The following is a 24721-nucleotide window of genomic DNA, read 5'->3' as shown; positions in this document are numbered from 1 at the left end:
GAAAGAAGCCATTCTCGGGCTGTGTGTTTCTTTCCTAACCTGATCTGTTTAGACCGCACTGTTCCCAGAGGACGGAATCAGTGAGAGTTGTGCACACACAGGAGCTGAGTCCACTGCAGCGCTTTAATATGTGCCTTCTCCCCGGCCCTCCCTATTCTCCGGACACAACGCTGTTTGTTCCCCCGGCGGCGGGATAGAGTCGGGGATTCTCTCCCCGCAGTGTCAGTGGCTGCAGCCCCGGAGAACTGGCGGTTTCAGTCAGAGTGACCGAGCTACCTTACAGGACTCTCCCCCTGAATTTGTGAACTGAGACTACACCGAACACATCCCCAGTTAGAGTGAGGGCCGGACATCCTTCTGCTTTATTACAGAGAGTGGAGAAAGGGCTGGGTGGAGGGGAGTCACCAGGGATCCTGGATTTGCTGCAAATCATTTCCATGTGGAATCTGCAGGCGGGGCCGGGACAGGGATCATTTGATCAGGGGATCAGCTCTTTCCTGAGAGATGTGGGTGGCTCTGAGAAGAGCCTTTGTGTTCAGATGTTTACAAGTTTCCCGCGCTCTTTCACTTCTTTCCAGACCATGCTTTCTGAGCCTTCGCTGCTTTCGGCTTGACCTTGCTCTTCCATGTCTGCACTTTCTTCAGCGCCTTTCCGCCCGCCGCACTCTTGCCTTTTTTGACCTTCTTCGCAGGAGACTTTTTCTGAAGCACTGCTTTCTTCACCGCCTTATTTGGCGTTGCCGCCGCCTTGCTGCTCGTTTTCTTGGCTGTTACTTTCTTTGTTGTCACTTTCTTGGCTGCTGGTTTCTTCACCAATGATTTCTTGTCTGCTGGTTTCTAACGAAGGAGTTATTGTCTGCTGGTTTCTTCACTAAAGATTTCTTGGCTGCTGATTTCTTCACTAAAGATTTCTTGTCTACTGGTGTCTTCACTAAAGATTTCTTCGCTGCTGGTTTCTTCACTAAAGATTTCTTGTCTGCTGGTTTCTTCACTAAAGATTTCTTGGCTGCTGGTTTCTTCAAGAAAGATTTCTTGTCTGCTGGTTTCTTCACTAAAGATTTCTTATCTGCTGGTTTCTTCACTAAAGATTTCTTGGCTGATGGTGTCTTCGCTAAAGATTTCTTGGTTGCTGGTTTCTTCACTAAAGATTTCTTGTCTGCTGGTTTCTTCACTAAAGATTTCTTGTCTGCTAGTTTCTTCACCTTCTTTCCCACTTTTCCCTGGGTTTTCCTTCTTGCTGATTTTGAAGGAGCCGGAGGCTCCCTGTCCCTTGCTCTGCACCAGGGAGCCTTTGTTCACATTCCTCTTGATACTTTGCTTGATCTGGGTCCTGAGCTTCTCCACATCGACACCGCTGCTACCCAGAGCCTTCTTTATGGCGGCCAGGGACATCCCGTTGCGATCGCTGAAAGCCGGCACAATCTTGAGGATCTGTTCGCCCAACGGGAGACCGGCTGGCTTGTTCCGGGGAGCCGCCTTCTTCTTCTTGGGGGTCTTGACTTGGGCGGCGGCGGCGGCTGGAGGAGCCGTTTGGGCTGCTGCACTATCGGACATGTCCGGGACTCTGCACAAATTCTCACTGTCAGTGTGAACTGGGTCAGAAATGAAGCCGGTGATGGTGGCACAGAGCAACTTCAAGGCAGAGAGAGGACGGGGCGGAGACAAGCTGCTGTCAGCTCTCGGCTCCTGCTGTCTCTCTGTGTTTCTCTCTCCTCACAAACTCTCCAATTCCATTGAAATTCAGAGACTCCAGACTTCCAGACTAGATCTTTCCTGTCTCTCACTCCAGTATGTTTGCTGTTGAAAAGCTTTCACTCGGATTGAGGACTCCATTTTCCATTTAACCTGGTTTTATTGCTGCATTGACCGCCCTCTCTCACCCCTCGCTGACATGTTCTCTACTTTTCAACTGAAATCTTGAAATTAAAAAAAATGATCCCGAATTCCCACTTTGGGGCTGAGCAGGGAGCAGGGCGGTTCTTTGACTGGAAAATCATTTGATTTTACACAAGAATGACTCTGAAATCCGGCGATGAGAGCGGACCCACAAACACAGTGGCTTCAGACTAACCCGCCCTCCCCTTTAATACAATCTCTCTTCCACAATATTCACATCTGCATATTCACAGGACAAACTGTTCCCTGAATGTAGAGTTCCCAGGACAGGGTTTCCCCTCCGCTCGGTCTGTGCTGCGGATTCTCGGAGGTGAGTTGTATTTTCTCAGCTCAGTCAGTGTTAAACAGTCTGGGGCAGGCGCTCCGAATATTGTCTGTTAACCAGAGTCCGATACAAGAGCCAATCACAGTTGTGACTTTTTTTATTCGTTCATCGGATTTGGGTGTGAGTCCAGAACCAGGGGTCATAATCTAAGGATACGGGGTAAACCTTTCAGGTTGTCCTTTCTCTCTCTGCCGACACCCACCCCCGGTCTCCTCTCTCCCTCTTACTCTCCTCTCTCTCTCTCCCTCTCTCTGACAGTTGCAGAGAGCGAGAACTCTCAGCTTTATGGTTAGTCTTTTTTAAAAAATCGCAGCCGTCAGTTTCACAGCTGACAGGTGCTTTGAGCAGAGACAGCACTTCCGAAACTCGGACAAGCTCGGGTTTTTCTGGAGGGCTTTGAAATGAAATCAGAACTGCCGGAAAGCTCCGAACTTGTCCGAGGTTCTGAAACGTTGTCTCTGCTCTCAGGACCTGTCAGCTGTGAAACTGACGGCTGCGATTTGATTGAAAGTCAGACTGGTCTGGAAGAAGAAGCCAATGGGAAATTTCTCATCCCTGAAATTATCAGTCACGGACCGAACTGTTTTAACGTGGACACTGGTGTCCATGTACAGACATGTTGCCAACCCCTGTTCTTCACACAGACTTACCAATCACACACTGATCAACGCCAACAAATAATTTGACTTTTTTATTGAAGACTGACAATACTATATACAATTTACAGGAGAGTATTACAGGCACATCTTACCGGGGATCATCCCATCTCCCACTCTGTGTCACATACTGTCTGACATCAATTCCTGAAGTGATGATGCACACACGAGTTACCAATTCCTTGAAACAAAGAGTAGGCATAAATGGGCCATTTTCTCATTGGCAGGATGTGACTGGTGGAGTGCCACAAGGATCAGTGCTTGGGGTTCAATTATTTACCATCTATATTAATGACATGGAGGAGGGGGCAGAGTGTAATATATCCAAATTTGCTGATGATACAAAAATAGGTAGGGCATGTTGTCATGAAGACATAAGGAATCTCCAAGGGGATATAGATAGGTTGAGTGAGTGGGCAAAAACTTGGCAGATGGAGTTTAATGTAGGAAAGTGTGAGGTCATACACTTTGGTAGGAAGAATCAAAATGCAGACTATTATATAAATAGACAGAGACTCCAAAAAAGAGGGATCTGGGTGTTCTTGTGATTGAAACACAAAAAGTTAGCATGCAGGTGCAGCAAATAATTAAGAGGGCAAATGGAATTTTGGCCTTTATTGCTAGGGGGCTGGAGTTTAAAAATAGGGAAGTCTTGTTAAAGCTGTACAGGGTGTTGGTGAGGCCACACCTGGAGTGCTGTGTACAGTTTTGGTCCCCGTATTTAAGAAAGGATATATTGGCATTGGATACAGTCAAAAGAGATTCACTCGGCTGATTCCTGGGAGAAAGGGGTTGACTTATCAAGAATGGCTAACAAGTTAGGCCTTTATACATTAAAGTTTAGAAGAATAAGGGTGATCTTATTGAAATGTATAAGATTCTGAGGGGGCTTGACAGGGTAGATGTTTCCACTAGTGGGGGAATCTCAAACTAGGTGACATAGTTACAGAATAAGGGGACAGTCATTTAAAACTGAGATGCAAAGGAATTTCTTCTCTCAGAGGGTAGTGAATGTCTGGAATTCTCTACCCAGAGAGTTGTGGAGGCTAAATCACTGAAAGCATTTAAAGAGGAGGTAGATAGATTTTTGAAATATTGGGGAGTTGAGGGCTATGAGGAGCTGGCACGAAAGAGGAGTTGAGGTCTGGGGCAAATCATCCCTGATCTTATTAAATGGTGGGGCAGGCTTTGGGGACTGAATGGCCTACTCCTGCTTCTATTTCTTATGTTCTTATAAGGGGGCTACAAAGAGATGTAGATCGGTTAAGTGAGTGGGCAACAACCTGGCAAATGGAGTAAAATGTGGGAAAGTGTGAAATTGTCCACTTTGGCGGGAAGAATAAAAAAGAAGCATATTATCTAAATGGTGAGAGATTGCAGAGCCCTGAGATGCAGAGGGATCTGGCTGTCCTCGTGTATGAATCGCACAAGGTTAGTATGCAGGTACAGCACGTAATTAGGAAAGTGAATAGAATGCTCGTGTTTATCGCGAGGGGAATTGAATACAAAAGTAGGGAGGTTATTCTTCAGCTATACAGGGCATTGGTAAGACCACATCTGGAGTACTGTCTACAGAACTGGTCTCCTTATTTAAGGAAGGATGTGAATGCATTGGAGGCAGTTCAGAGAAGGTTTACTGGACAAATACCTGGAATGGTGGGCTGTCTTACAAGGAAAAATTGGACAGGCTTGGCTTGTATCCACCAGATTTTAGAAGAGTAAGAGGCAACTTGATTGAAACACATAAGATCCTGAGGGTCTTGACAGGGTGGATGTAGAAAGGATGTTTCCTCTTGTGGGAGAATCTAAAATTAGGGGTCACTGTTTAAAAATATGGGGTCGCCCATTTAAGACAGAGATGAGGAGAATTTTTTTCTCTTAGATGGTTGTGAGTCTTTGCAGTTCTCTTCCTCAAAACGCAGTGGAAGCAGAGTCTTTGAATATTTTTAAGGCAGATGTAGATAGATTCTTGATAAGCAAGGGGGTGGTCAGGGGTAGCTGGAAATGTGGGTCATCAGTTCAGCTATGAAATTATTGAATGGCAGAGCAGGCTGGAAGGGCCGAGTGGCCTACTCCTGCTCCTAATTCATATGTTCGTATGCTTGTATGTTTGTATAAATCCCAAGATGCCATATATTTTACTACTACTCTCTCAATATGCCCTGCTACCTGCAAAGATCGATGCACATGCATCCCCAGGTCCCTCTGTCCCTGAACACTCTTTAGAACTGTGCCATTAAGGATACATTGCCTCTCCCTATTCCTTCTGTCAAAATGCATCACCTCACACTTAACAGTATTAAATTCCATCCGTCACCTCTCTGCTCATTCTGCTAGCCTATCTATGTCCTATTGCAGGCGGTTCATATCATCCTCACTGTTTGCCTCACCTCCAAGTTTGGTATTGTCAGCAAATTTTGAGATTCTGTTCCGTATTCCAAGATCCACATATTTTATACATAGCAAGAAAAGCAGTGATCCCAGCACTGACCCACGGGGAACACCACTGTCGACCATCCCCTAGTCTGAAAAGAAACCATTTACTACAACTTGCTTGTTTCTGCCCTTAATCCAATTTTTTAACCAATTGGACACTGACCCTCCTATTCCATGAGCCTCAATTTTGTTAACCAGCCTTTTATGTGATACCTTATCAAATGCTTTCGTAAAATCCATAGAAACAACATCCACTGCATTTCCTTCATCAAACTTCTCTGCTCCTTCATCAAAAAATTCAATTAGATTAGTGAAGCATGATCTGCCTTTTACAAATCCATGCTGGATATCCTTAATTAACTCAAACCTCTCTAAATGTCCATTGATATTTTCCCTGATTATCATTTCTGAAACCTTACCCAGCATTGATGTTAAATTAACTGGCATGGAGTTGCTTGGACTGTCCTTACACCCTTTCTTGAATAAGGGTGTCATTTGCCACTCTCCAATCCCCTTATCCAGGGAAGATTGGAAGATTATAGAACATAGAACATAGAACATACAGCACAGAACAGGCCCTTCGGCCCACAATGTTGTGCCGATCCTTTGTCCTCTGTCAAGGACAATTTAATCTATACCCCATCATTCTCCTTTATCCATATACCTATCCAAAAGCCTTTTGAAAGTCCCTAAAGTTTCTGACTCAACAACTTCCCCGGGCAAGGCATTCCATGCCTCGACCACTCTCTGGGTAAAGAACCTTCCCCTGACATCCCCCTTATATCTCCCACCCTTCACCTTAAATTTATGACCCCTTGTAACGCTTTGCTCCACCCGGGGAAAAAGTTTCTGACTGTCTACCCTATCTATTCCCCTGATCATCTTATAAACCTCTATCATGTCACCCCTCATCCTTCTCCTTTCTAATGAGAAGAGGCCTAGAATGTTCAGCCTTTCCTTGTAAGACTTATTCTCCATTCCAGGCAACATCCTGGTAAATCTCCTCTGCACCCTCTCCAAGGCTTCCACATCCTTCCTAAAATGAGGCGACCAGAACTGCACACAGTACTCCAAATGAGGCCTTACCAAGGTCCTGTACAGCTGCATCATCACCTCACGGCTCTTAAATTCAATCCCTCTGCTAATGAACGCTAACACCCCATATGCCTTCTTCACAGCCCTATCCACTTGAGTTGCAACTTTCAATGATCTATGCACATAGACCCCAAGGTCTCTCTGCTCCTCCACATGCCCAAGAACCCTACCGTTAACCCAGTATTTTGCATTCATGTTTGTCCTTCCAAAATGGACGACCTCACACTTTTCAGGGTTAAACTCCATCTGCCACTTTTCAGCCCAGCACTGCAACCTATCCAAGTCCCTTTGCAGACGACAATAGCCCTCCTCGGTATCCACAACTCCACCAACCTTTGTATCATCTGCAAATTTACTGACCCACCCTTCGACTTCCTCATCCAAGTCGTTAATAAAAATCACAAACAGGAGAGGACCCAGAACTGATCCCTGCGGCACGCCACTGGTAACTGGGCTCCAGGCTGAGTATTTACCATCTAAGACCACTCTCTGCCTTCTATCAGTTAGCCAATTCTTAATCCAACTGGCCACATTCCCCACTATCCCATGCCTCCTGACTTTCTCCATAAGTCTATGGACCTTATCAAATGCCTTACTAAAATCCATGTACACCACATCCACTGGTTTACCCTCATCCACTTGCTTGGTCACCTGCTCAAAGAATTCAATCAGGCTTGTGAGGCAAGACCTACCCCTCACAAAACCGTGCTGACTGTCCCGAATCAAGCAGTGTCTTTCCAGATGCTCAGAAATCCTATCCCTCAGCACCTTTTCCATCAACTTGCCTACCACCGAAGTAAGACTAACTGGCCTGTAATTCCCAGGGTTGTTCCTATTCCCTTTCTTGAACAGGGGCACAACATTTGCCACCCTCCAATCACCTGGTACCACCCCCGTCAGCAGAGAAGATGAAAAGATCATTGCCAGCGGCTCTGCAATTTCATCCCTTGCTTCCCATAACATCCTTGGATATACCCCGTCAGGCCCGGGAGACTTGTCTATCTTCAAGTTATTCAAAAACCCCAACACATCTTCCCTCCTAACGAGCACTTCCTCGAGCTTACCAGTCTGTTTCACACCGTCCTCTTCAGTAATACACCCCTTCTCATTCGTAAATACCGAAGAGAAGTACTCATTCAAAACCTCACTTATCTCTTCCGGCTCAACACACAGTCTCCCGCTATTGTCCTTGACCGGACCTACGGTCCCCCTAGTCATCCTCATATTTCTGACATACGCGTAAAAGGCCTTGGGGTTTTCTTTTATCCTACCCGCCAAGCATTTTTCATGCCCTCTCTTAGCTCTCCTAATCCCTTTCTTCAGATCCTTCCTGGCCATCTTGTATCCCTCCAGAGCTATGCCTGTGCCCTTTTTCCTCAACTTTATATACGCATCCTTCTTCTTCCTAACAAGACTCTCAACCTCTCTTGTCAACCACGGTTCCCTCACATGACCATCCCTTCCCTGTCTGACAGGGACATGCTTATCAATGGCCCCTACTATCTGCTCCTTGAAAAAGTTCCACATTTCGACCGTGCCCTTCCCTGCCAGCATATGCTCCCAACTTATGCTCCTCAGTTCCTGCCTGACAGCATCATATCTACCCTTCCCCCAATTGTAAACCTTGCCCTGTTGCACATACCTATCCCTCTCCATTACCACAGTGAATGCTACAGAATTGTGATCACTATCTCCAAAGTGCTCGCCCACCAACAGCTCTATCACTTGCCCTGGTTCATTACCTAGTACCAAATCCAATATTGCCTCCCCTCTGGTCGGGCAGTCTACATACTGAGTCAGAAAAGCTTCCTGGACATACTGCACAAACACTACCCCATCCAAACTATTCGATCTAAAGAGTTGCCAATCAATATTTGGGAAGTTGAAATCCCCCATAATTACTACCCTGTGACTTCTGCTCCTTTCCAAAATCTGTTTCCCAATCTGCTCTTCCACCTCCCTGCTGCTATTGGGGGGCCTATAGAAAACTCCCATCAAGGTGACTGCTCCTTTCCTGTTCCTGACCTCAACCCACAGTGCCTCAGTCGGCAGATCCTCCTCGAAAATTCTTTCAGCAGTTGTTACACTATTTCTAACTAACAATGCCACCCCCCCACCTCTTTTACCACCATTCCTAATCTTATGAAAACATCTATAACCAGGTACCTCCAAAAACCATTCCTCCCCCTCACCTATCCACGTTTCAGTGATGGCCACAACATCGTAGTCCCAAGTGCCCATCCACGCCTTCAATTCACTCACCTTATTCCTGATGCTTCTTGCGTTGAAGTATACGCACTTTAACCCTTCTCCGTGCCCATCTGTCCTCTGCGACAGTGCTACCTTCCCCAATACCTCACTACACTCTTTGTCTTTCTGAGTGGACCCACTGGTCCCTGGATTACAAGTCCGGTTCCCATCCCCCTCCCAAACTAGTTTAAACCCTCCCGAACAGTACTAGCAAACCTCCCTCCCAGGATATTGGTGCCCCTCTGGTTCAGATGCAGCCCGTCCTGTTTGAACAGGTCCCATCTTCCCCAGAATGCAGTCCAATTATCCAAGAACTGGAAGCCCTCCCTCCTACACCATTCCTGCAGCCACGTGTTCAGCTGTGCTCTCTCCCTATTCCTAGCCTCACTATCACGTGGCGCCGGCAACAAACCAGAGATAACAACTCTGTCCGTCCGAGCTTTCAGCTTCCAGCCTAACTCCCTAAACTCACTTCTAACATCTGTGCCACCCTTCCTTCCTACGTCGTTGGTGCCAATGTGCACCACGACCTCTGGCTGCTCCCCCTCCCCTTTAAGGATCCTGAAGACGCGATCACAAACATCACGGACCCTGGCACCAGGGAGGCAACAAACCATCCGTGCGTCTCGCCTGCGCCCACAGAACCGCCTGTCCGTACTCCTCACCATCGAGTCCCCGATGACTAGTGCTCTCCCATTCTCCCTCCTTCCCTTCTGAGCCACAGTGCAGGACCCCGTGCCAGAGGCCCGGTCACTGCAGCCTGCCCCCGATAGGCCGTCCCCCCCAACAGTATCTAAAACTGTATACTTGTTGTTGAGGGGAACGACCACAGGAGATCCCTGCACTGACCTCTTCCCACCTCTAACTGTTACCCAGCTGCCTTTGATTTGTGGAGTAACGACCTCCGTGTAGCTTCTATCTATCAACCCCTCAGCTTCCCGAATGATCCTCAGTTCATCCAGCTCCAGCTCCAATTCCCTAACACGGTCTGATAGGAGCTGGAGACGGATGCACTTCCAGCAGGTGAAGTCGGCAGGGTCACCGGAGGTTCCCCTCACCTCGAACATACTGCAGGAGGAGCAATACACTACACTGGCTGCCATTTCTTTTATTCAATTACCCCTTAGTTAAGTACAACTATAGATATTAACAAAAACAGTAAATAGCTTACCTGCTCAGTCCTTTTTGGTTAGAGGAGGAGGGTAAAAAGGGTCATATTATTAGGTTAGAGGAGGAGGATGGTTATGGCAAGCCCTTCCTGGAGGAGTCTAGACATGCAAGGACTCAACTACCAGCAAGCGTAGAAAGCAAGACCCAGGCTCAGGGCCTTCAGTTTCCCCTGGAGGGGAGTCGGAGAGGCAGCGGACCCTGTGAGGAACCACAGTTCAGGAAAGATGAGAAGGTCATTATAAGGGGACAGAGGAGATTAAGTTCAAGGTTTCCCAGCTTGTAAGCAAGTGCAGAGACAAGGAATGGTGCTGGGGCAAATAATAGGAAGCTGTGATCGGTTGGAAGGCAGGAGTGATTAAATGACAGAAGAGATGATGGTGCAAGGCAAAAGTCAGGGAAAGAACAAGTAACATTTTGCCGGCACAGATACCAGGAGTGGGGTTTGAACACACACAGGCATATATTCATTGGATTTTAAGTCCAACACCTTAACCACTCAGCCCTCCTGGTTCATTAACCCATTGCTGAAAATGAAATTTAATGTGATCCGGGTGACATCTGGCCTTTTACAATATACAATTATGACTCCTCTCCCATGCTAAATTGGACCCTTCATTACTTATGAACCTCAATTGGATCACCCCTCAGTCTGGGTTTCTCTAAGGTGTAGGGTTCCAACTCTTTTAGTCTAACTTGATAACGAAGATGTCTTACACTGGGAATTAGTTTAATGTCTCTCCTCTTTACCCTGTCAAAAGCCTCAATAGCACCCATCATGTGAGGAGACCAAGACTGGATACAATATTCCAAGTGAGGCCTGACCAAGGTTTCATAAAAGGACAAATTCGGGACATCTCAGATACTGAAGGAGTCCGTGTCCAGAAGCAGCAAGACCTGGACAACATTCAGGCTTGGCCTGATAAGTGGCAAGTAACATTCACACCACATAAGTACCAGTCAATGACCATCTCCAACAAGAGAGAATGTAACCATCTCCCTTTGACGTTCAACAGCATTACCATCGCTGAATCCCCCCCACCATCAACATCCTGGGGGTAACCATAGACACAAGCTTAACTGGACCATTCATATAAATACTGTGGCACCAAAGGTAAAACAGACAGTGAGAATTCTGTAATGAATAATTCAGCTCTCGGTACGAGGTGAAATGCTCATTAGGAGAGCTGGAAAAATGGACTGGTCAGGTGTGCAGAAAAGTGGCAAATGGAATTCAACTTGGAGAAGTGTGAGGTGATGCCTTTGGTGAGGTCAAACACGGCAAAGGAATACACAATTAATGGGTGAATACTGAGAGGTCTAGAGGAAGTGAGGGACCTTGAAGTGAATGTCCACAGATCCCTGAAAGTAGCAGGACAGGTTGATAAGTTGGTTGAGAAGGCTTATGGAATCCTTTCCTTTATTAGCCGAGGTATAGAATATCAGAGCAGGGAGGTTATGCTGGAACTGTATCAATCATTAGTTAGGCCACAACTTGAGTTCTGTGTGCAGTTCTGGTCACCTCATTCCAGAAAGGATGCAATTGCACCAGAGAGGTTACAGAGGAGATTTACGAGGATGTTGCCAACTCTGGAAAAATGCAACGATGAGGAAAGATTGGATCGGCTGGGGTTGAATTGAGGAGGCTGAGGGGAGATTTGATTGAAATGCATAAAATTGTGAGGGGTCTGGATAGAGTGGATGGGAAGGGTCTATTCACCTTAGCAGGGAGGTCAATGACTAAGGGGCATAGATTTAAAGTGATTCGTTGAACGATTAGAGGGGAGATGAGGAAACTTTTTTCACCCAGAGGGTGCGAGGGGTCTGATACTCACTGCCTATAAGGGTAGTTGAGGCAGAAACCCTCAACTCATTTAAGAGGAGTCTGGATGTGCACCTCAAGTGCCTGAACCTGCAGGGCTACGGTCCAAATGCTGGACAATGGGATTCCGCTGGGTTGCCCGATTTTTGGCCTTCCTGTGCTCTAAACTTTCTATGTTCAATGATTCTATGCAGAGACAATGGGCCGAATAGCCTCCTTCTGCACTGTAATAATTTTGTGATTTTTGACTCTCCAAAACTTGTCCACCATCTACAAGGCACAAGCCAGGATGAGTGCAGCTCCAACAATACTCTAGAAACTTGACACTGTTCAGGACAAAGCAGCTGCCTTGATTGTCACCCCATTCACCACCTTAAACATTCACTCCCTTCACCACTGACGCACAGTGGCAGTAGTGTGTACCATCTACCAGATGCACTGCTGCAACTCACCAAGGCTCCTTCAAAAACACCTTCCAAACCGAAGAACTCAACCACCTTGAAGGACAAGGGCTGCAGATGCATGGAAACACCACCATCTGCAAGTTCCCCTTCAAGTCACACACCATCTGATCTGCAACAATATCGCTGTTCATTCACTGATGTTGGGTCAAAATCCTGGATCTCCCTTCCTAACAGCACTGTGGGTGCACCTACACAACATGGAGTGCAGCAATTCAAGAAGGCAGCTCACCGCCATCTTGTCAAGGACAATTAGGGATGGGTAACAAATTCTGGCCTTGCCAGTGTCGCTCACATCCCATGAAAGAATATGCCCCATCTTATATGCAATTATCCTCTGAATGCAGCCCAACCCCCTATTTGCTCCAGCTATCACTTCACAGCATTGCTGCTGTACCTTTCGAGATCTGTGCACCAGAACATCCAGATCTCTGCTCAAAATTATTTTCCTTCTCCACCTGCTTTAATGTTTTTCCCTGAAGGGTGTATGAATGTTGAGCATTCGCCCTGTCCACATGAATAACACTGCACTTACCCAAATTAAACATAATTTACCAGTCATGAACCCAATCTCCCAACACATTAAGATCAGCCTGAAACAGTCGAGCATCGTCTACAGTCTGAACAGTCGCACAAATCTTCAAATCATCTGTAAATTTACAGATGGTGCCCCCTACACCGACATCCAGATCATTAATAAAAATAATAAAGAGCAACAGACCCAACACCGATCCCTGTGAGATACCATTGGTAACTGGTCTCCAAACAGATCCAGATCCATCTGTAACTACTTTCTGCCTACGTCGTGCCAGTCAGTTCCCAATCCAGATCAATATATTACCACTGACACCAGGGACTTTAATCTTATAGAGAAGCCTCTTGTGTGGAACCTTATCAAAATCTTTTGGCTGAGATCCGCTAATTGAGCACAGGCCGGGGATGAGGCCTAGGCCTGTCCTGCTCTGTGTGTGGGTCTCAGGAAGGCACAAGGTGAGATCAGCTCACTGAGCACAGGCCCTTCCTGCTCTCCAGTGCTCAGTACCTCACCAAATGAGAATAACTAACACACCACAGGCCAGGGAGCCTCGGCCCATCCTCCCCTGATTGTGGTTCAGTGCCAACCAGGTCAGATCAGCTAATTCAGCACAGACTGGAGATGGAAGCTGGATCTTTCCTGCTCTGGGGGCTCCGTACCATACCAGGTGTGATGAAGTAAAATACCACAGGCCGGGGATGGAGCCTGGGATTTTCCTGTTCTGTGTGGGGCTCTGTACAACACCGTGTGAGATGAACTATCATCCCTCAGGCTGAGGAAGGAGCCTGGGCCCATTCTGTTCTGTGTGGCTCCTACAACATTGGGTGGGTTCAGTGAACTCAACACAGGCCATGAATACAACCAGGCCCTTTCCTGCTCCATGTGGCTCAGTATCACACCAGGTGACATCAGCTAACACAGCCCAGGTGGGGCTGGGGCTGGAGCCTGGGCCTGTCCTGCTCTGTGGGCTCAGTAACACAGCCCGTAAGATGAACTTTTTTCAAAAGACTTCAGTGTATTTAACTCTGTGTCCAACACTGTGAGGCAGCTTTCTGTGTTTATAAAGAGTGTAATTTATTGACTGGTCTCTTGGATCTTGGAGCAAACAGGGTGACATACAGAGGTCTGTGTGCAGAGGGTTTGGGGGTGATCTCTGATTCCTAACCCTTTCTGGATTGTGAGGAATAAAGAATGAATGAGAGAGAGAAAATGTGGGAGAAGGGATGATAGAAGAATTTGTCCGTGAACCTGATTAAAAGTGGCTCAAACGCAAAATAATATGAAGATATCAAGAGCAGAACATTAACATAATCTGAGTTCCGCGATCTGGTCGGGTCCCATTCCTCTGAAGTGAGGAGTGAACGGGTGGGGAAATTCCGCCTGGAGTTATATTTGTCTCCAATGAAGATGAGCTCACAGTGAGGATGGAATAGCTCAGTTGGGAGAACACTAGATTGAAGAACCAGGATACAATCCCTGGTTTCATCAGTTTTAATTTGGTGTCTCCTTCATTTTAAGTAGAGAGAATCAAAGGGGAGATTTTCCACTCTTGACCCCATGGGCTGAATTTTAAACTAACGGTGCGGCTCTCGGCAGAGGCACCGGAAGCGGGTGTCGTCACCACACGAGTGAAATGTGGCCGACCGACTCCGATCACGGAGCAGCCGACAAATTAATGAAGGGGAGGCGTGGGGCCCATGTAAACAAGGACCAGAGGCAGGGAACGAGGTGCCGATGGCACCGACATCTGACACAACGGCAGGTGCTGGCACCATATTTAAAGGGCTGCCAGCCCTGCATTCACTGCTGCCTGGTTTAAAGGAGTGTCTTCCTGAGAGCCCTCTGCTGTCCCAGGACCAGTTCTGCTGCCTCTGATGCCCCAGGACCCATTCTGCTGCCTCTGTTGCCTGATGGGTAAGGAGCTGAATGCGAGCCTGCAGTGACCATGGTGCCACGGTTTAGCGATGCCACCCTGCAGGTTCTCCTCCAGGTGACAAGAGAAAGGTGCAAGATCCTCTTCCCCAGGGATGGGAGGTGGAGACCTGTCCACCTGACCAAGCAAAGCTGGCTGGAGATAGTAGATGAGGTCAGCAGCCATGGGTTCACCCCCAGGAAATGGATCCAGTGCAGGAAGTGGGTCAATGACCTGATCCAGGTTGCTCAGGCGACCAATCAAAGCACTTTGGACCCTTTGGACATTGCATGTGGCAGAGTGAGAGGGAATGTTTAGTGGAAAGGGAGTGACCACCCAGTCATGTGTATTGGGGAAGGGCAGCAGGAGAGGCACACGTCAGTCATTATATAACCTCACACAGTCCCTCGAGAGGGGCCGCATGCAGGAGGCATATGTGTGTCCACATCATGGACTGCTGGACTATCACCATCAGAGATGTTGGGCTTGTCCCCGCTGGGAGACTAACTTTGTTCATCTTTGTGTCTGCAGGAGAAGACATCCCACAATTGGAAAGAGCGTGTCAAGACTGGCGGTGGAGTGCCTTATCTCCGTGTCCTCATCCCGATGGAGGAGGAGGCCATGGAACAGGCCGGGCTGCAAAGCAGCTGCTCCATATCTGATGGAGAGACAGGGGCATTTACCCAAGAGAGTGAGTGCACATCTCCTGGGGCACAAGGGAGCATCCGCTGCAAAGGAGCCACACTGCACATCTGTTCACCACTGCATCAATGGAGCTGCACAGTAGGGGTGGTTGGAATGTCACGATGGGCAAACCGTAACCCTACAATGTCCCTGTTTTCTCATGAAGGCCCGGATGAACGACAAAAGCAAAGAGCTGGAGAGACTGGGAGACAGCCGGACACGTCTGAGGAGGAGGAGGGAGCCTCAGATGGTGCACCATCACATCATTCCCCTGCACCCTCCACCAGAACAGAAACGCTCACGCAAACTGATGAGCACATCACAGACAGGCCCGGGCAGCTGACGGAGGCTGTGACAGCCGAGGCCACTGACAGTTGGTGGTCTGTGGGAGGCCAGGCCCATGCTGAGCCCCAGGCTGATGACATGCCTCTGGTGTCACCAGCAACACGGGAAATACCGCAGCTGCAGCGAGAGGTCAGGTAACATCTGGCAGAGTTACCAGAGGCTATGTGTACCCGAACAAGGATGGTGGAGGAGTCCATCCAGGCCTTGGGTGCTGCATTGTCTCTGATGGGGGTGTGTCTGGCTTCCTCCATTGTGAGATTGGTGACTCTCATGGAGAGCCTGATCCAGCCAATCAATCAGTGGCTGCCGGAGATGTGTGCAGACCTGCACTCCATCGCTTTGTCCATGAGCTCCATCCAGCGGTGACAAGGTGAGAGGGGGGACGAGGTCCACGTCCCTCTCAGGTCAGCAGCGAGTTACAAGTGTGTCTTATAAGGGGGAGGAGCAGCTGGCTGCTACATCTGGGGTCTCCTCTCAGGGTGCTCCTTGTGTGGACAGTCGCTCCAAAGCCCCTCTGCCAGTGACACAAGTGATGCCAGTGCCTGCCTCCATCACCCTCGATGACAGAGGGGGGTCCCTGTACCTGTGCAGGAGGCCCTCAGTGTGCCGGGGCCCTCCAGGCCTCAGGCAGCAAGAGGACGGCCACCAATGTCATCCCAAGCCATGGGGCAGCAAGGTCAGCAGCCTGTCTCCACCTCAGCTGACAGAGCAGGGGGAGCACCACGTAGGAGCACCCGGAAAAGATTTAAGAAGAGCACCTAGATTCACTTAGGGTTCACAGTGAATGTACATTCCAGATGGATAGGGTTGCATTTGTTGTCACACGGAAGAAAGAAATGATGTTCTCTCACTATGTCTCCTTCCTATTGTTGATGCCCTTTGGGACTTCATTTAAACCCTTCCTCCCAAGGGGCTGGAAGTGAGGGACCAAGCCCTGAGTTCACAAAGCTTTGGCCTTGTCACTGTGCGATGTGTACCTGGACGCTGCAGAACAGAAGGAAGGAGGTGACAACAGGGCTGTTTAAAGCTAAGACTTTATTGCCTTGGTTCCAGAAGGTGGTAAGGCTCAAAGGAAACTTAAATGTATAAGGGTGTCTCATGTCCCCCTTGTGTGTATCTCATGGCCCCTACCCTGCTGTGCCTGAGGTTCTTCATCTGGCACTGCTTGGGCAGCATCCTCCTCCACATCCTCATCATCAGAGGAGACATCACACTCCACGATATCCTCACTAGTCAACACCTCACCCCTCTGTAATGCCAGATTGTGCTGTGCACAGCAAACCACCACGATATGCGAGACCCTCGCCGGGACATACTGAAGGGCTCCACTGGATCGATCTGGGCACCTGAATCTCATCTTCAGGAGACCAATGGCCTCCTTGATGGTCGCTCGGGTTGACCCGCAGCAGGTGTTGTACCTCTCCTCTGCATCCGTGCGTGGGTTCCTTACAGACGTCAGTAGTCATGTCCTCAGTGGGTAGCCCTTGTCTCCAAGGATCCATCTCTGAAAGCGGATGGGGCCGCGGAAAGGTTCTGGCACCTGGGAGTGCCTTGGTATGCCGGCGTTGTGGCTGCTTCCCGGGATTTGTGCACACACCTATGGGATCCATTTGCAGTGGTCGCAGACCAATTGCACACTGAGCAAGTGGAAGCCCTTCCTGTTGAAGGCTGCTGGCTGGTCTGCAGGAGCCATGATGGTCACATGGGTGCAGTCAATGACACCCTACACCTGGTGGAATCCAGCGATGTCCCCGAATCCTATCGCTCTCTCAGCTTGACTGTTTGGATCAATGTGCACATAGTCACCGGCCCTCCTGAACAGGACATTGGTGACCTCCTTGATGCACTGATTCACTACAGACTGTGAGATTCCACACATATCTCCAGTGGATCCCCGCAATGATCTGGTGGTGAAGAAGTTCAGTGGCACGGTGACCTTCAGTGACACTGGCATCAGGTGCCCACCAAGTCGCATGGGGCACAGCTGCATCATGGCAGAGAGATCAGTGACGACCCCCGTGGAGAGGTGCAGTCTGCGGAGACACTGTCACTCGGACTTCTGCAGGTAGTTGAACCTCGGCTGACGTGTTCCTCTGCCTCCTTCTCCAGCCTCCTGTTCGAGGCTGGCCTTCCTGTGGGCCCCCAAGCTGCTGTGGTGCCCCTGCTGGTGCCTGTGCCTCCCTCCCTTCCTCTCTACTCCTCCTCCTCCTCCTCAATGGGAGACTCGAATCCAATGAGAGCCTCGAATGAGGCCCATGACAGGTTGCCCCTCCCTGAGTGCAAGGCCTTCACAGTTAACAACACCCAGCCACATTTACCTCACTTGTCACCCTCAATGAAGTGGCACTGCCCCAATGGCACCCTGGTGTTGTTCCCTCTGCAGAGCTGGCACATTGGCCCCCACTCCTGACAGTGTTTCCCGATGCCCTTTCTGCCAAGTTTTGCTGCCTCACCCGATAGCTTCCCAGTGATGACAACACTCAGCTCCCACCTCCCAGTCAGCTCCTTTAACCAGGCGAGGCTCTGAAGCCCCGTGGTTCCCGTGTGCTATGAGTTCAATTGGATCCAGTGAATAAAATTGCTGACAATTGGACTCATAAATACTTGATATTTTGATACTTCACGTTTTTATTCATTCATTCATGCGATGTGGGCATCGCTGGCTAGGCCAGCTTTTATTGCCCATCCCTAATTGCCCATGAGAAGGTGGTGGTGAACTGCCTTCTTGAACCGCTGCAGTCCATGTGGGGTAGGTACACCCACAGTGCTGTGAGAAAGGGAGTTCCAGGATTTTGACCCAGCGACAGTGAAGGAACGGCGATATAGTTCCAAGTCAGGATGGTGTGTGGCTTGGAGGGGAACTTGCAGGTGGTGGTATCCCCTGCATTTGCTGCCCTTGCCCTTCTCGGTGGTAAAGGTCGCTGGGTTTGGAAGGTGCTGTCGAAGGAGTCTTGGTGCATTGCTGCAGTGCATCTTGCAGACGGTACACACTGCTGCCACTGTGTTCCGATGGTGGAGGGAGTGAATGTTTGTAGATGGGGTGCCAATCAAGTGGGCTGCTTTGTCCTGGACGGTGTTGAGATTCTTGAGTTGGAATTGCACCCATCCGGGCAAGTGGAGAGTATTCCATCACACTCTTGACTTGTGAATTGCAGATGGTGGCCAGGCTTTGGGGAGTCAGGAGTCATGGATGAGTGGGAGGAATATATCACACTTTGGGGCTTTTGTGAGAGGATTTATTGATAAACCTGGGATTTGAGAGGAATCTGCTTCATGGTTTACAGAACCAATTCAGCCCCTGGGGTGGAGCCAACAGCTGCACTGTAATTACTCACCTCAGGATTCCAAGCCTCTGACCTGCTCTTCTAGTCACGTTATTTGTATGGCTACCCATGGTAACCTCCATGATGTTGATGGTGGGGGATTCAGTAATTGTAATGCTATTGAATGTCAAGGGGAGATAGTTAGATTCTCTCTTGTTGGAGATGGTCATTGCCTGGCACTTGTGTGGTGCGAATGTTACTTGCCACTTCTCATCCCAAGCCTGTGAGACTGAAATAGCTCAGTTGGGAGTGTGTTGGACTGAAGATCCCTGGTTCAATCTGGGGTTTTGGCAGTTCTCCTTTATTCTGCATCGCCCTTTGGTTTTGACTCTTGAGCTGCACAATTTACACTGAAATTATTTACCCAACTCTGAAGGTTGGATTGGAATAGAGAGATATCAATGATGGGAAATATTTACATTCTCAGCTTTAGCTTATTCTCTATCTCTTTGTGTCCTTTTCCCCAGTTTTTGAATCTTTCAGGGCCGGGTGAACATTTGATTTGCTGCATATGTCCCAAACTGAAGCCTTTTCCACATCTCTGGGCAGTCAGACTTGCTCTGTCTGTTTTTGCTGCTCGTGACCATGAACGAGAACAGGCCACGAGTTCAACGTTTTTCAGAAAACGGAAGATAATTGGAAAGAATTCTGTGTTACTCCAGACCAGTGACAAAGATACAATGGATGTTATTCAAAATAAATTCCCTTTGACATTTGATGTAAACTTGTTTGCATCTAAAAGTTGGATTTTAAGTGTTGCAAAAATGTGTCAAATTAATGACTGACCATGTGACAGCGCACATGGGGATCAAATCCACAGCCTTGTTGTTATCAACACTGCGTCCTAACCAACTGAACTAAGCGGCCGATAGACAGAGCCAGGTATGGGTTTGAGCCGCACGCTGTGAGGTTTGTGTTTTATTTCTCACACTGGGTGACAGAGCGATTGCACAAACAATGGACACATCACATCCCTGAAACATTGTTCTGATATAAAACAGTGTGAAATAAGAACTGAGCATGGAAATGGAACGGAACCAGAAATCAGGACTTTAATCTATTAAAGTTGATCTTGAAATTCTACCATGCACGAATATTCCAAGAGAACGAACTCTCTTCTGATATAAAATCCAGGAACTTGAGCTGCTGTAAAACATAACTGAGCTTGACGTGTTTTGAACACGCAACCTTCTGATCTGGAGTCAGACGCACTACCGTTGTGCCACAAGCTCACAGGTAAAGCAAAGCCTTCCATTCCTGGCAGATTTACTTCTTGTTTAGATTCAGTGATTGAAATTAATTCAATCCTCATCTGACCTCCGCTCTGCAAAGGCCTGCCACCCGACCTGAACCCGACGGGACCCGACGACCTGTGTCGGGTCCGGGTCGTGTTGGGTCGCTCTTCCGGGTCTGGCTTTCGGGCTCGGGTCAGGTCGGGCCAGGTTCGGGTTGGGCTGGGTCCAGGTCGGGCTGAGTCCGTGTCGGACACACAGTAAGTATTACATTTAACTCTGCTGGGAAGTTGAGTTTAATAAGTGTCAAAAGTTGAAAAGCCAACCTAAGCTGGGAGTCCGGGTCATCAAGGAGGGAAACTCTGAGTATGCTCAGTGAGAAAGTGAGCATCTCTATGACGTCATTGCGCTCATGCTGCAGCTTCCTGTAGATTCGGAATCGGGAGGTAGATAAAGTGAACATTCCAGTGGTCGGGTAAGGCTCGGGTTAGTTTGGGCGTGGGAATAAATGGAGATACTCGGGCCGGGTCGGGCTTGGGTCCAATGTGGTTCTGTCAGGTTCGGGTCGGCTTTTTTTTCCTGACCTGAGCAGGCCTTTACCGCTCTGTCAGTTCAGTGCCTTATTTAAACTATTACTTGGAGTTCTGTTTTACAGGGTCTCGGCTGTTTAAGTATTTCCCAGACCCACTACTCTGATTAATCAGACATTTTGCTGCTAACTGCTGCTGCTACAATTGAAATGTAAAAAAGAATTTCCAGTGACCTGCAACCAATGGACAAATACATTTCAGAAAGATAAAGCTCATTCACCAATCCACAAATGTGTCTTTCTGCTTATATTTATAAACAACTCCTTCTCTCCACTATGAGAACCATACAATCACTACAGTTATTTGAAAGTTAGTATAAGATGTTCCAGTTCATCAATTTTAAAACTGCAGCAGGTATTTTCCAGAAAACTTCTCTGTTGGAACCTCAGTCCCATTTAGATTGAAAGTGGACAATTAATGTATTCACTTGTTCATTGTGGACAGGTGTCTGACTTCAAATAAATCTCATTAACTTTCAATGAGGTGGCAGTATTTCTGTGCTCCCATTTTACGCAGTCTGTCCTGTTCATGCACCATGTTTTTATTCTCTTCTCCCATTCTCCACAGGATACAGATTACAAGCATCATCAATCGAGCTGTTGAAAAGCATTGGAAGAATCTGGTCACACAGGTATTGAAACATTCATTTTCTGCCATTTTCCATGTAGGTTGCTTTAAACACAGTACGATGTGTAATCATCTTGAAAAGAGATTCTCTTCAATATCCAATACAAACTGAATTACAAACCTGACAGACAAACACAGGAGAACAAGTGACTAGTGAACACAAACCTCATGGTGCTCATTTTCAGATTTATTGCAGTCATCCGACAAAACAAGTGAAAGAATATTCCAGTGAAATGATTTGGAAAGTAGGGGTGACTTTTGTTGGTGCCTTTCTTTGCTCTGTTGGTGAAACTTTCTTGCACCTGACTCGTGTTCATGTCTCTGTTTCCTCTATTGAATGAGGAAGGAGGTATTTGATCAGAAATCAACTGGATTGTGTACCTTTGAGAGGGGATTTCTGCACCGTCAGGGCTGGAAACAGGAGTGAGTGAAAGACAATGTGTGGAGTTTGATTTTGTACAGAGGGAGAGCAAATCTAACAGGGCTGTGAGATATTGGCCTGGATTTTACAGCCCAATAGTGGTGAACTCTGAGACTTTCACTGCTATTGAGGGTCTGAACAGCACTGCAACTGCTGGTACATGCACACACTAACACCAGCATCTGGAAGTTGTGGTGGTGAGAAATGTGCTTAAAAGGAGCCTCTGATCATAATCGCACCAGCCAACTCTTTAAAGTGACAGGGACCTGTAGTTCAGCAATTTGGGCTCATTGCCCACAATGTACCCTGATTTTTACCTGGGTTGGATTAAAGCCGGTACCAACAGGCTCAGGGCTGCTCGGGAAGGACTTTTCTGTTGACACAACAGCTCCACTATTCCAGGAAGACACCGGCAGCAGCAGTTGTCAACTTTCAGAGGGAGTTCAGACATTTTAAATGTTGTATTTTATTTCTTAATTGTATGTAACTTTTTAGCATAGCCTGATCAGAGTTCTTAAATTTACATCTGACTTTTTATTAACAAGATTGAAGTGCTTTTAAAAGATCTCTAAATGTATATGACTTTTTATCAAGATTTACTTGGCTTCTTTGAAAAGACTCTTGAGCAAGATTGAAGTGACTTTTAAAAACTACATCTTATCCTTTAAAATCCTGCTTCCATGTGGATGACATTGGAAGATGACTTCAGAATAGCTTAGACTATCTTTCTAACAGGTACTGCAACAGCTTAAGACCTACTTTTCTGCAAAAGCTGGTGAATTACCTTCCGGGAGCGGAGAGGAGCCGAGCGGAGCAGACCTATATGGACCGATATGAGGAGAATGTTGAGAGCGGAGCCTATAAATCCAATCCGAGGATCGAGGCCCAGTCTCTTCCCTTCCAGGAGTGGAGTGGAGCTCTTCCAGTGTGCTGGAGTTTTGAAAAAAAAGAAGCCAACTGTGATGTCAGAGGAGAGCTGCAAGGTGATTGGTTGGTGAGTCACTGCTGTTAGTGTATTTAAATATCTTAAAGAAAAGGGCAACGTTTTTTACTTGAAAAAAAAACCTCTGCTGATAAGATGAGTACTACTAAAGTGTTTTTTTTATTCAGTGTAGCTTATGAAGGACTTTAGATTGTAGTGGGTAGAACAAGGCCCCGAGTGTCATTAGTATTTTTTAATTAAGGGAGTAACTAATTAATCTAAGGGTAAGTCATGGCAGGAGAGCTCAGCCCCGTGATATGCTCCTCCTGCGCTATGTGGGGATTCAGGAACCCTCCCAGTCTCCATGACGACCATGTGTGCAGGAAGTGTATCCAGCTGCAGCTACTGGCTACTCGCATTATGGAGCTGGAACTGCGGGTGGTTTCACTGTGGAGCATCCACGAAGCTGAGGGTGTCATGGATAGCATGTTTAGTGAGGTGGTCGCACCGCAGGTAATGGATGCACAGGCAGAAAAGGGATGGGTGACCTCCAGATGGAGTAGTAGGAGCAGGCAGGTAGTGCAGGAGTCCCCTGTGGCCATCCCCCTCTCAAACAGATACACCGCTTTGGTTCCTGTTGGGGGGAAGACCTCGCAGGGGAAAAGAGCAACAGCGCGGTCCGTGGCACCACGGAGGGTTCTGCTGCACAGCAGGGGATGAAAAGGGGAGGAAGAGCTATTGTGATAGGGGATTCTATCATAAGGGGTGCAGATAGGCGTTTCTGTGGCCGCAAACGAGACTCCAGGATGGTATGTTGCCTCCCTAATACTAGGGTCAAGGATGTTTCGGAGCAGCTGCCGGAAATTCTGAAAGGGGAGGGTGTGCAGCCAGAGATCGTGGTCCATATTGGTACGAACGACATAGGCAGGAAGAGAGATGAGGTTCTGCAAAGTGAATATGGGGAGTTAGGCAGAAGGTTAAAGAGCAGGACCTCTAGGGTTGTAATCTCAGGTTTACTCCCTGTGACACGTGCTAGTGCGGGTAGGAATAGGAGGATTAGGCAAATGAATGCATTGCTGAAGACTGGCGAAGGCGGGAGGGCTTCAGGTACTTGGATCATTGGGATCTCTTCTGGTGCAGAGGTGACCTGTACAAGAGGGACGGGTTGCATCTGAACTGGAAGGGGACCAATATCCTTGCAGGGAGATTTTATAGTAATACACTGGAGGGTTTAAACTAGTCTTGCAGCGGGGGTGGGACCCAAAGTAGTAGTCTCTCCGATGAGATAGTTGAGGCAAATGGAGAGGTTAAAGCAAGCAAGTCCAGTAGGCAGGCCAGGCAGGGGCAGGACAGGGAGCGTGGAAGGTCTGGTGGGCTAAACTGCATTTACTTTAATGCAAGTATCCTTACAGGTAAGGCAGATGAACTCAGAGCATGGATCGGTACATGGGATTGTGGTATTGTAGCTATTACGGAAACGTGGTTGAGGGATGGGCAGGACTGGCAGCTCAATGTTCCGCGGTACTGATCCTTCCGGCGTGACAGAGGTGGAGGTAAGAGAGGAGGGGGAGTTGCACTATTGATTAGGGAGGACATCACGGCAGTACTTAGAGAGGATATCCCGGGGTGAATGTCCAGTGAGGCCATACTGGTAGAACTTAGAAATAATAAAAGGGTGATCCCTTTGATGGGATTATACTATAGGCCCCCCAATAGTCAGAGGGAAGTGGAGGAGCATATATGTTGGGAAATCACAGATAGGTATAGGAATTATAGGGTTGTAATAGTAGGTGATTTTAACTTCCCTAATATTGACTGGGACTGCCTAAGTGCTAAGGGATCAGATGGGGAAGAATTTGTTAAGTGAGTCCAGGATAATTTTCTGAAGCAGTACGTGGATGGCCTGACTGGAGAAGGGGCTACACTCGATCTCCTGTCAGGAAATGAGGATGGGCAGGTGGTTGATATGGCAGTCGGGGAGCACTTTGGGACCAGTGACCATAACTCTATTAGCTTCAAGAT

At 47.9% G+C, this 24721-nt stretch overlaps 1 non-coding gene across 1 annotated transcript; it reads right to left on the bottom strand.

The window, feature by feature from the left end:
• Positions 1 to 20067: 20067 nt before the first annotated feature.
• trnaw-cca (transfer RNA tryptophan (anticodon CCA)) lies at positions 20068 to 20139 on the bottom strand. The gene has a single exon. It is a non-coding gene; the product is annotated as a tRNA-Trp (tRNA).
• Between the last annotated feature and the right edge of the window lie 4582 nt (positions 20140 to 24721).

This window comes from Heterodontus francisci, unplaced genomic scaffold (assembly GCF_036365525.1).
Source record: "Heterodontus francisci isolate sHetFra1 unplaced genomic scaffold, sHetFra1.hap1 HAP1_SCAFFOLD_51_2, whole genome shotgun sequence".
NCBI lineage: Eukaryota > Metazoa > Chordata > Chondrichthyes > Heterodontiformes > Heterodontidae > Heterodontus > Heterodontus francisci.
The sequence above is the reverse complement of the archived record's forward strand: the minus strand, read 5'-3'. Positions and strand labels throughout refer to the sequence as shown.